We start from the raw sequence: 13,579 nt of genomic DNA on the forward strand, positions 1-13,579 counted from the left end.
TGCCTTGGACATATTTGCGGATCAGGAACTGTCGAGTGAGGCATGAAAGAGGTGATGTCTGTGGGAAGGAGGAGGGAGATGCTGCAGGTGAAGGACGCAACGGGAGGCCTCTCATGGCTGCCTGGGGGAGGGGGCTGGGAGTCAGCCTAGTCCAGTGGCCCCTGGTCCGCAGATGTCCAAGACCCCACGAGCCACCCACTCCTGAGACTCTGATTGGTTTTCTCATGCTGGGCGCTGGGCGCTGTTGCTCATCTGGGCTAGATGGTCCTCCTCGTTGTGGGCGCTGTTCTGTGTGCGATGCTTGCAGCATCCCTGGCCTCTCTCCAGTCTTTGCCAGTAGCACGTGCTCCCCTGTGGCGACAAACGTATCTCCAGATGTTGCCAAATGCTCCCTGGGAATCGCCTTTGGAGCTGGATCAGAAAACCAGCCCAGCACCCTAGTGGCCTGAAATCTTTGCATGAAGATGAGCTGGGGGTATAAATGAGGGAGACTGATGCCTGTCTCACCGGAAAAGCTTCTTTGGTTGTTTTTTTTTTTGGCCGCACCACGCGGCATGTGGGATCTTAGCTCCCTGACCAGGGATCAAACCCGTTGCCCTCTGCAGTGGAAGCGCGGAGTCTTAACTACTGGACCGCCAGGGAAGTCACTTTGTTTGTTTGTTTGTTTGTTTTTGGAAAAGCTTCTTTGAGAATTTGTTGTTCAGAGCCTCTCCGTGATGGGCACAGAGTGTGCTGCCACCTGTTGGTGGATGGGTGGGAGTGCACCCATGGCTCGCCAGCCCAGAGCCAAGTGGAGCAACTTGCCTTGGCAGGTGGGCTGCAGTCGGGCTAGTTAAGGGCCACTCCTTAAAGCTGGGCCAGAGAAGCTCCACATAAGGCCAGGGTGTGCAGCAACCAGGGAAGTCAGCGGGAATGGGACATTTTCCCATCATTTTTGTTAAATGTTTAACGATGTACTAGTTAAGAAAAAATCAGGCCAACTTCATTGATTGCTCTCTCCCCTTTTCCTACAGACGTGATGATTCCTCCTCCTCAGACTCTCTTTCCCACCAGGCTGGGCTTGGGGAAAAAGGCAGGAGGTTGGCGCCTCCCATGGTCAAACCCAAACTCACCATCTTTCCCACACTTGCCCCTCCTCAGTGCTCCCAGCTCAGTAGAGACAGCGCCAGCCCCTCATTACACAGCCAGAAGCATCACCTCCCTCACTGAGCCCTACAGGTTCGTCTACTTCCTCCACTCTCCCCATCTTCACTGCTGTTCTCACCATTGTCTGAGCCACACTCATCCCAAGCCTGGGCTAGTGCAGTGGCTCAGTGGCGCCGTTCCTCTGTTCCATGTGGTCACACTTGTGGTCGCATTTAGCTGGGAGCTTGGCAGAGCTGGAGTGTTCTAGATGGCTACTGGGGGTGGGGGTGTGGAGGCAGCTGGGCCTCTCTCTCCAGCAGGGTAGTTGAACTTATTTGGCGGGTTGGGGGGGGGGGATCGGGCTGCAAAAGACAGAGAACGGCAGTTGACTGGTCTCTAAGGTCTAGACTCAGAGCTGGCAGAGTGTCTCACCCACCACGTTCTGTTGGCCAGAGCAAGCCCCGAGGCCAGCCCAGTTTTAGCAGGAGGAGAAGCAGACTCTAACTCTTGATGAGAGGAGAGGTTGGGATGAACTGACGTCCATCTTTACAGACAACCCACCTCCCTCTGGTCAGGTCAGGCTCTCCATTCAATATCCACTTGCTCACTTCATTCACATCCTTCATTTCTATTCAGAAGTCACCTTCCCAGAGATGCTTTCCCAGACTGTCCTGAGTAGATCACCCCCCCCTGCCATTGCTCTCTACCCCAACCCTGACTTAATTTTCTAAAGAACACTTACCAGCACTTGACATTGTAATTCATATTTATTTGCTGTCAGTCTTGCCCACTAGACAGTAAGTACCAAGAGAGGAAGGACTATATCTGTTTATTTTAATGCTAAGTCCCCAACACGTAGAACAGTGCCTGGCCCATTGTAGGAGCTCAGTACGTATTTGTTGAATGAATGAATGAATGAATGAATGTTTCTAAGAATCTTTCTTCCATAGAACTTATCAAAGTTCATCTTTACATGTTTATTTGTATGATGATCTGAGCAAAGTCTATCTTTTCCACAAGGGAAGGGACAGTGTCTGTTTCTAACAACCATTATATTAGATCCCCAGTTCTTAGGGCAGTGTCTGGAAAATAGCAACCTGCAATGAATATTGGCTGAGTGAATGAGTAGGAGGGACAGGACAATAGCAAAAAGTGAAGCATCTTCCTAGAGAGTCATCCCTCTCTACAGCACACAGATGTTGGATCTTGAAGAAGAGCAGTGTTAAAAAAAAATCTTCTGAATTGATTTCCTTTTACACCCCAGGGGACTAATGTTCAGAGCAGCCACACCCCGAATTTCTTCCTGTGAGGTTATGTAAGGTCACAGCCATTCCCTGAGCCTGCTGTTCCAGGATCAATTGGGGTGCTTGTGAAAAATGCAGGTGCTGGCCCCACCCCGGAAATATTAATGGAGAAGCTTGAGAGGTGAGGCCCCGCCCCCTTCACGGTCCACCAGCCCTGCAGGTGACTCTCATGTACACCACATGTTCAGAAGCATCACCTTTCCATTTCTGTGTTCTAAGTTTGGATTTTCTTGGACTGCTTTTTCCTTTAGGCTATCTTGCGTCTCTTAAGACCTTGGTAGCTTTATTTACTTATTTCCCCAGGAAGACTTTGTAAATAAGCAGTTCATTCCATAATCCTTGGAAAATAAAGAGTGTTTCCTTACTTTTGCTGAGCCTGATGCTCAGGGTCATGAAGAGGTCATGTGGTCCAATCCTCTGTGGTTGGGCAGGATGATGCTTAAACCACACCAGACAGGGAGGAAGCTAAACTTGGTTCTCTCCTACTTCAGATTTACTGTGTATGGAATAATGAGGTTTGTGTTTGTGGCTTAGGGAGAGGAGGGGTGAGGTCCTTGGGAGGAGGGGTGGTTTAGCACACTTAAGGGGAAGCAAGGATTTCCCCAGGCGTTAGGAGGAGCTGGGGAGGAGTGAGGGAGGGAATAAAGGGCCTAATCTTATGTAAGAGTCATGGATGAACTTGTTTTGTTATACCAGGGCAGCAGGGCTGCTAAGTTTATTTTACTATTAAAATTTATTTATTTATTTATGGCTGCGTTGGGTCTTCATTGCTGTGCACAGGCTTTCTCTAGTTGCGGTGAGTGGGGGCTACGCTTCCTTGCAGTGCGCGGGCTCCACTGCGGTGGCTACTCTTGTTGGGAGTATGGGCTCTAGGTGCGCAGGCTTCAGTAGTTGTGACACGCAGTCTTCAGTAGTTGTGGCAAACAGGCTCAGTAGTTGTGGCACATGGGCTTAGTTGCTCCACAGCATGTGGGATCTTCCCAGACCAGGGCACAAACCCATGTCCCCTGCATTGGCAGGCAGATTCTTAACCACTGTGCCACCAGGGAAGCCCAGGGCTGCTAAGTTTAGATTTGAACCTGAAACTTCTAAACTTCCGAGAGGCATCCAAAGCTGCTGCTGTCTTGGGCTGTGCTGACTGTGGCTGGAAGTGAAACAGGAGGGAAGGAGGCAGGGCACAACCTCTGAAAGAATGACATAGCCCGAGGACATGACATAAACTGATTAGAACCAAATGGGTCCAAGATGACGGACAAGTCGACTTCCACTAGACCTTGAGCCTCAGTATACACTCACTGTAACACATCAGCAAGCTAAATGACACACCCACAGCCGCCATGACAGTTCCAAAGCAGACCATAAGCATCAAAAAGTGGGCGGTGGCCCAATTCCTGGAAATCTCCACCCCTTCCTGAAATAGCTGGAATGCTCCACCCACTCATTAGCCTATGAAATTACCCACCCCTATAAAAACTGACAACCCCATACCCTGGTGCCTTTTCTCACCTTTTGAGATGGCCCACACTCTGTCTGTGGAGTGTGTGTCTCTCTAAATAAATCCACGTCTTACCCGTCACTTTGTCTCTCACTGAATTCCTTCTGCCATGAGGCATCAAGAACCTGAGCTTCATTAAGTCCTGAAACCAGGTGTGTGATCTCAGTTGGAAGACTGTGGGTTTTGGCCGGGTTCGAGTCCCAGATGCATGGGTTCGAGTCCCAATCTGAGTTTTGGCTGGGCTTGAGTCCCATCTGCGTGGGTTCAAGTCCCAATTAGAGTTTTGGCTGGGTTCAAGCCTGACCATGTGGGTTCAAGTCCCAATCTGAGTTTAGGCTAGGTTTGAGTCCTGGCATGTGGGTTTAAGTCCCAATCTGAGGTGCACGGTTCCAGAAGGACTTTGTCTGTGGCTCTGCAGTCTCCTCCTGGGCAGCTGGGGGAGCTGGTGGGCAGTAGAGAAAGGAGGTTCCTAATAAGTTTTAGGAAAGCTCCAGCATTTCCAGAGAAAACCCTGTTGGTCAGCCCGCCCTCTAAAATCTCTTCTCCAGCACAGACTAGAGTAGGTCACAGAGGAGGGGGCTATGAGAGACTGGGGTGGGGACAATAGCAGGGACACTTGAGCTCCTAGCCAACTTGGCTGCTGATTTGTTGTCTGTCTACCTGTCACTGCCCACACTGGAAAGAAAGTTCTTCCCAGCAGCCGGGAAAGAGGAGCAGAGGAAGCAACTACTCTCCAGCTCCTGGAGGAGGCCTTGGGGAATAAAAACCAGTAGGCAGTGTGCTCCCAGCCGGGGCAGATGCCTGGTGGTCTGACAGCAGACCTCAGTCAGCCAGGAGAAACCAGGAAAAGCCAGTCCTCGGGCAGAGTGTATGTGTGTGTGTGTGTACACGTGTGTGTGTGTGGTGGGGGGGGTCAGAGCAGTGCAACATTAGAGGGAGCATAGTCAGCAGGACGATCCCCACTGCTGACACCAGTTGCAAGTTTGGGGTCTCCAAGACCATCCTTACATTTGATAATTCAGTAGAAGGACTTGCAGAACTCACTGAGGGCTGTTATACTCACACTGATGGTTTGTTACGGGAAAGAGTACAGATTAAGATCAGCCAAAAGGGCTTCCCTGGTGGCGCAGTGGTTAAGAATCCGCCTGCCAATGCAGGGGACATGGGTTCGAGCCCTGGCCCGGGAAGATCCCACATGCCGCAGAGCAACTAAGCCCGTGCGCCACAACTACTGAGCCTGCGCTCTAGAGCTCACGTGCCACAACTACTGAGCCTGCGTGCCACATCTACTGAAGCCCGCGCACCTAGAGCCCATGCTCCACAACAAGAGAAGCCACCGCACTGCAACAAAGAGTAGCCCCTGCTCGCCGCAACCAGAGAAAGCCTGTGCACAGCAACAAAGACCCAATGCAGCCAAAAATAAAAAAATTTTTAAAAAAATTAAAAAAAAAAAAGATCAGCCAAAAGATGAGAAGCGTGGGGCAGAGTCCAGGAGGGTTCCAGACGTGGAGCTTCCAGCTGTCCTCTCCTCGTGGACTCACAGACACTGTTAATTCCTCCAGCAATGATGTGTAACAATACACATGAACTATTGCCAACCAGGGAAGTTCACCCAAGCCTTGGTGTCCAGAGATTCACTGGGGCTCTGCAGTCGACTATCCACAAAGCTGACATCAGCCTCCAGTCCCCCTGGAGGTTCAGCTGATACCTTGTGAGTCAAAGCACCCACCCTAAATCATACTGTTAGTTTATCCTGTGTGGCCAGTCCCCACCCTAAATCACACTGTTAGTTTATCCTGTGTGGCCAGCCCTTGCCCTAAGTAAAGATACTCCTATCTGGCATGACATTGCAAGGGCTTAGAGGTTTCTTTCCAGAAGCCTAGGGCAAAGGCCAGACCTTCCTTTGGGTGAGGTTAAATTCTTTACAGATTAAACAGTACCAGCCCACACCACGGCTGTGAGTCCATTCTTCCTGGAGGATTCACAACGCATGGAACACGATTCCTAGATGTCTGGCCATTAGGACAGAAAACAGCGTTTGCCAAGGTGTGCAACCTGCAAAGAGGGGTGGTAAGTGACTCCAAGTCAGTCCCCTTTCTTTCTTTTTTTTTTTAAACAATATCTTTTAAAAAAAATAAATTTATTTATTTTATTTATTTATTTTTGGCTACATTGGGTCTTCTTTGTTGTGCACGGGCTTTCTCTAGTTGCGGCGAGCAGGGACTACTCTTTGTTGCGGTGAGTGGGCTACTCATTGCGGTGGCTTCTCTTGTTGCAGAGCACGGGCTCCAGGTGTGCGGGCTTCATTAGTTGTGGTGCATGGGCTCAGTAGCTGTGGCTCGCGGGCCCCAGAGCGCAGGCTCAGAAGTCGTGGCGCACGGGCTTACTCACTCCGCGGCATGTGGGATCTTCCCGGACCAGGGCTCGAAACTGTGTCCCCTGCATTGGCAGCCAGATTCCTAACCACTGCGCCACCAGGGAAGCCCCAGTCCCCTTTCTTTATGCTGCATGTCCCTCATCATTTATTCAGTCATTTATTTACTCCCCATTTACTGAATACCTGCAATGTGATCAGCACTCATTCTAGCTGGGGAGACAGATAACAAAGAGCAAACCAGCTGTTAAGTCATTTTAAAGTGTGCTGCGTGCTATGGAGAAAACAGGGCTGAGCTCCGAGTAAGGACGGAGGGGAGAAAGGAAACTGCCTTAGATTGTGGGCAGGGAAAGGCAGCTTTGAGGCGGTCCAACTGAAGCTGAGGCCCAGAGAATGAGAAGGCACCAGCTGTGGGAGAAAACGACAGAAGTCAATGCCTGGCAGAGAGACACATGGGCCTCAGCTGCCAGCTGACGCCTCCAAACAGATTGTGAAAAGGTGCCCAGAAGCAGAAACACAGTCCTTTCCTTGTGGCTGACACAGTCTTGTTGGGACCCAAGGCTCCGTGAGCTGTGGCAGAATTTCAGCCCCACGCATCCCCTTGGCCTGTGCTTGTGCAGTGTGTAAACCACTCCACCCTACATGGCAGGCTTGGACAGACAGTGCCTGGAAGCCAGCATCCCTGGGCAGCCCTACAAGGTTGGTACCAGATATAAACCCATTTTAACTCCATTTGACTTCACCCACCATTTAAAAAACAAAACAAGTTGTGCCTCTTAGCAGAGTCCATGATGTAGAAATTGGGAAATTCTTCATCAAACCCCAGACCCTTGCGCAGTGAAGGCAAGTCATGGGGAAGAGGCAGCTCCATTTCTGCCTTTAGGGAAAAGCACATGTGTCCACTTACTGGTAAGGTCTGGAAAAGGGGTTCCCTGTCCCTTGCAATAAAAGGGGATCCCAGCTGAATTTTTCCCCAGTTTTCTTCATCTCTCTCAGGAGCCAGCACATGCTGAGCAAAGGAGAAACTCTTGCTTCTCTTAGCTCAGAAGTCTCTGGTAGGATTCCAGCCCGGGTCAATTCTACTCACCACCCTCACAACCCACACCCATGTGCACAGGCACACACACTGATGTCCCTTTTAGGGGACCGGACAAGTACCAGAGCCGGGCCTGGACTGAGGCCTGGGTTGGCTGCACAATGATAGGAAGGTCTGTGTTCCAAACTGCAGTTGGTTTTATATAGCAGAAATCCCTGCCTCTTTTCACGATTGTTTGATTTTAATATGTTTACCACATTATTTAAAAGTTGGAAAGTAGAGAATATAAAAGAAAAAAGCCACTTGGAACCTTGCCATTTATTAGGGACCACATGTTTGTGTTTCCTCACCCCCAATTCCACTGTTGAACCACCAATGGGAAGGTCTTAGGATATGGGGCCTTTGGGAGGGAATTAGAGCTAGATTAGGTCATGAGGATAGGGCCCTCACGATGGGATGAATGCCCTTATAAAAAGGAGAGGAGACAAGGGATCTCTCTGCCTGCACACATCAAGGAAGACCGTGTGGGGATGTAACCAGGAAGAGGGCTCTCACCAAGAACCTGATCATGCTGGCACCCTGATCTCAGACTTCCGGCCTCCAGAACTGTGAGGAATAAATGGCTTTAAGCCACCTGGTCTTCTGTTACACATAGCAGCCTGAGCTGACAGCATTCTAACAAATCATTTTTAATATTGTCTTCCAAAGGTTCATGTATTAGTTTCCTATTGCTGTCATAACAAACTACCACAGATTGAGTGACTTAAAACAATTTAGATTTATTATTTTACATTTCTAGAGGTCAGAAGTCCAAAATCAGTCTCAGTGGCCTAACGTTAAGGTATCAGCAGGGCTGGTCCTTTCTAAAGATTCTAAAGGAGTATCCATTTCCTTGCCTTTTCCAGCTTCTATAGGCTGCCTGCATCATGTAGCTCACGGCCCCTTCTTACATCTTCAAAGCCAGCCATGTAGCATCTTTTGGCTTCTCTCTCTCTTTCTCTCTGATCTCTTCTTCTGTTGTTACATCACCTTCTCTCACTCTGAGGCTCTTATAAACATCCTTGTGATTACATTGGGCCCAACTGGACAATCCAGGTTAATTTTTCCATCTCAAGATCCTTAACATAATCACACCTGTTACGTTCCTTTTGACATGGAAGTCTTGTGTGATGAGGGCAAGGAGCTCTTGTGGAGGTCATTATTCTACTATTTTTAAGGTTTTTAAGTTGTGGTTGCAGTAATACTGAAATATAATTGTGTTCAATGAGCACTGTAACAGAAATATTTCCCCAGAGGAAGTCTTTGTAACCTTCTTTCCTCAAGGCCATGAGTGCTCCATTGAGGGGATGTGCTTCTGTTTGCTCATGCTGGAAACCAGTCTGTATTGCATTCTGGGCTGCTATACATCTTTCTGAAGCTAGCATTCCCCATACTTGGGATTGTTGCCTTAGCATAGGTTCTCAGGAACAGGTCAAAGGGAGCAGGTTTATGATTTGTATTACATATTGCCTAATTGCTATCCCGGATTGTATCACTTTACGTGATCTCTCCTAATCAGCCTCATTTGGCTTTTTTAAAAATGAAAGAAAGTTCTTTTTATAGGAAAGGTATTATATCCTCATTAAAGAATATCTGGGAAATATAGAAAGAGCCAAAGGAATAAAAATACCTCATAGTCCCATAAACTGAAACACAGCTTTCATTAGTATTTAATGCTGTTCTTTCTAATATTTCTGTCTTTGAATGTATATATAAACACCACCACCACCACCACCATGGTTATGATATTGGAACTTCTTGGAACTATTTTAGTTGTAGGACACCTCATGGTTTTGGATATGGGGGAGAAAAACTTTTATTGTTCTTATCTTGGGATGGTTACCATCTTGTTTTTCCAATTGATTTCTGCTCTCCATGTCACTCAGAACCTGGAGGCCTGGTCAACTCCTTTCCTGGATAATGAGTGACAGGGCACATTGTAGGGAGTATGGACTGGGATTCTTGACCACAAATCCTCAGTCTTGACTCCTCCTACCCAGTCTCTAGCCTGAAAAATGGTTGGAAAGTTTAAGTTTTATAACAATTCAGCTTTATAATCCAATTCATTGATGCTGGTTACAAGTAGAATTTTTTTTTTTTAATTTATTTTATTTATTTTTGGCTGCATTGGGTCTTCGTTGCTGCGTGGGCTTTCTCTAGTTGCAGCAAGCGGGGGCTGCTCCTTGTTGCTGTGCGGTGGCTTCTCTTGTTGCGGAGCATGGGCTCTAGGCACGCGGGCTTCAGTAGTTGTGGCACGTGGGCTCGGTAGTTGTGGCTTGCGGGCTGGAGAGTGCAGGCTCAGTAGTTGTGGCACACGGGCTTAGTTGCTCCGTGGCATGTGGGATCCTCCCGGACCAGGGCTCGAACCCGTGTCCTCTGCATTGGCAGGCGGATTCCCAACCACTGAGCCACCAGGGAAGCCCTACAAGTAGAATATTTTTAAAGAATAATTTATATATATATATCTTCCATCTTCCATCTTCCATTTCTATTTTCATGGACCTCATCTTCAAGCTCTGGTTACTTGACAAAGACAGTATTAAGAAATCATATTGAGGAAGTCCTGGCCACAGCAGTCAGATAAGAAAAAGAAATAAAAGGAATCCAAATTGGAAAGGAAGAAGTAAAACTGTCACTGTGTGCAGATGACATGATACTGTACATAGAAATCCTCAAGACGCCACCAAAAAACTACTACAACTCATTAATGAATTCAGTAAAGTTGCAGGATACAAAATTAATATACAGAAATCTCTTGCATTTCCATATACTAACAATGAACTCTCAGAGAAACATCAAAAAGAATACAATACCTAGGAATAAATCTAAGAGGTAAAAGATCTATACTTGGAAAACAGTAGGACACTGATTAAAGAAACTGAAGACAACATATACTTACACTGATCACCCATTCCAATATTAAAAATGAAAGTAAAATCTCCTCTTTCCTCGATGTTGTACATTGCTCTGCTTGCACAGAGGAGAGGAACAGAGTTAGGACCTGGAAGAAAACCTAATCCAAACTGGACTAAGCAAAAAGGGAATCTTTCATTTCAGAGAGCTGGAAAGCACAGGGGGTAGTCAGAGGCAGGGCTAGATCCTGGAGCAAGAGGTCCCCAGGACCTGGTTTCTGTCTATTTTGTGGGCTGGCTGCATTTTTAGGGAAAATCTTTATTTCAATAGACCCAGGAAGTCTGGGCGGGTCTCACTGGTCCATCCCTATAGCCAGGGGAGTGCAGTACTCTGATTGGTCAGGCTGAGCCAGGGTTACTGCAAGGACAGCCCTGGAGTTAGGGATGGAGTCAGGGGTGTAGTCAGCTCCATTAAACCTTGTGTACTGAGAGGAGAAAGAGGAGGGTCATTCCCCCAAATGAAAACTTTTAGACTTGACCTGGATTTCTTAGTTTGCAAGAGAGGACCTGATTGGCCACTCTTGGGTCAGGTTTCTATCCCCAGCCCAATCAGCTGTAGCAGAAGGAGTGGAGGCAGGGCTGGCAGTGTGGCTCTTGGTGGTGTGGTAAGCCTGGTAGGACAGGCTGCCTTTGCTCAGCTCTTCCCTCAGGGAGGGGTCAGCACTAGGTCCTGAGGCTTCCGTGTCCTACCTGATTCCTTCACTGTTTTCTGAGTGCTTACTTGTATGTGTCTCATTTTAAAATCACAACAACCCTCCGAAGTTGAAGCTGAGAGGTTGCGCCTCTTGCTCAGGGTCACACAGCCAGTAAGTGACTCAAAGGGCACTCAGGTGATTAATCTGAAAGTGAAACCGTGCACCTCAGATTGGGACTTGAACCCATGCGGATGGGACTCAAGCCCAGCCAAAACTCAGATTGGGACTCGAACCCATGCATCTGGGACTCGAACCCGGTCAAAACCCACAGTCTTTCAACTGAGATCACACACCAGGTTTCAGGACTTAATGGAGCTCAGGTTCTTGATGCCTCATGGCAGAAAGAATTCAGTGAGAGACAAAGTGACGGGTAAGAAGTGGATTTATTTAGAGAGAAACACACTCCATAGACAGAGTGTGGGCCATCTCAAAAGGTGAGAAAAGGCACCAGGGTATGGGGTTGTCAGTTTTTATAGGGGTGGGTAATTTCATAGGCTAATGAGTGGGAGGAGCATTCTAGCTATTTCAGGAAGGGGTGGGGATTTCCAGGAATTGGGCTACCGACCACTTTTTGATCCTTAAGGTCTGTTTTGGAACTGTCACAGCGCCTGTGGGTGTGTCATTTAGCTTGCTGATGTGTTACAGTGAGCGTATACTGAGGCTCAAGGTCTAGTGGAAGTCGACTTGTCCGCCATCTTGGACCCATTTGGTTCTAATCAGTTTATGTCATGTCCTCGAGCTATGTCATTCTTTCAGAGGATGTGCCCTGGCCCCTTCCCTCCTGTTTCAAGAGTAGCACCTAGGGGAGCCCCAGAAGGGACCCAGAGAAGGTGGGGCATGGGGAACTCTCCCCAGGCTGAAGGTCAGTGAAAGGGGGGTTGACAGGGAGGTGCTGGAGGGGAGGGAGCACCTTGGACATTTGGTCCAAGTGTCACACCTGGGCTTTACTGACCTTGGGCAGGCATCTGCTCCTAGCTCATGAGGTTTCTGAAGCTGCATCTTCTAGAAGAGCCACCTGGTCCTACCTACCTCTCTGAGGTCCTATCCTCCCAAGTTCTTCCTCACTGCCCTGGTGGGTTACTCAGTGGCTTTCCAGGAGTGGGCTGGGGCCTTTGTATGGGGGTGGGGATGGCCAGGTTGGGGAGCTCCGAGTCTCCAGTCAGTCATGGAGCAGGTCATGGGCCTGGAGAGAGTTCTGGAGTTAGTCTTCTACTCTTCAGGACCTCAAGGGGTCCAGGAGCTCCTCCTCACATTTTCAGTCAGACCGGAGCCCCTACAGGGGCAGGGCACTCTGTTCACACCCGCTCCCCCACCATAAGCTCCTTTCTTTCTCAACACCCCTAGGGCACTGGAACACTACTTGCCACTTTTCTCATTGAAGCTGCTGCCTCTTTCCAGCAGCCTGGCCTGATTGCCTCTTTGAACGCCCCAGTTGCCTACTCCTCTAATTTGTGCCACAACTGCTTGTGAGCGGACGTCTTGATTCTGCAGACTGGCGCCTCCTCCAAGGGGCCCTAGACGCCTCAAGCCTTGGAGAACGTTTTTTGGCCAAAGGCGAAGGATGCGCAGAATCTTCATCCAGCCAGGCATTCGTTAATTCTCTAAGTTCGCTAGGGGTGGGTCGCGTAGGCCTAGCGGGGAGACTGCGCACGCTTTAACCGAGCCCCGCGGGCAGGCAGGCCCTGTCTGAACGCGGGTTCCCGAGGGGCCCTAGGCTGGTCCGCGCGCCATAGGACCCAGCAGAGGACGTTCTTGCGAGAGGCAATTTACTTTTCTTACGTCTCAAATGCTCCGAAAATGGCTGCTAGCAGCTTCCCTATAGGGGTAAACTGCCTACTCATCTTGAGTGCATACTCGGCACACAGGGGTTTTCTCGGCGCCTTCCGTTCCAGGCCCCTGCAGGGATTTGCCGCTAGCAGCTTCCCTATAGGGGTAAACTGCCTACTCATCTTGAGTGCATACTCGGCACACAGGGGTTTTCTCGGCGCGTTCCGTTCCAGGCCCCTGCAGGGATTTGCGAGCCTGGAGTTGCAAGAGGGAGGGTCGGAGGCGCCGGAAACATTGTGTCTGGAGCCGGGAGCCCAGGGCCGAGGGCCAAGGAGCAGTATTCGTGGGCACTACTCTGTATCCGCGCCACCTCGGGCGCCCATTCCCCTCGCCGGGTCTGTGACTGCCCTCAGGGGCTCGGAGTCCGATTTAACACCCTGAGCAGGTTTTGCTGGGGAGGACCCGGGGGTCACCTCGTCCACCCAGGCCAGGCCTTGGTCCAGCCACCCGCCACATCAACTCCAGGGGGAGGGGTGTTGTCTCCCAGCTCCGAGGCCGAGCAGGAGGCCCAGGTCCCCCCGTGTCTTCTGTTAGCGCAGGGGACCTCGGCCACTGCTCAGCTAACCGGAAGACCCCTCCCGCCCCGAATGCTTCAACCTGGAGGGACCTCCAGCAAGGTCGGCCGGCGCGGGCGGCGGCACGCCTGTCCCTACGCACGCACACAGCTCTGCACACGTCAGCCCCACGCCGCCCAGTACCCGGGCGCACTCAGGCAATCACGCGTGTCCGCACTCGCCCGTGGGCACACGCGTCTGCCGCGGGTACCGAAGGG

This window comes from Balaenoptera physalus (assembly GCF_965194825.1).
Source record: "Balaenoptera physalus genome assembly, chromosome: 3".
Taxonomy (NCBI): Eukaryota; Metazoa; Chordata; class Mammalia; order Artiodactyla; family Balaenopteridae; genus Balaenoptera; species Balaenoptera physalus.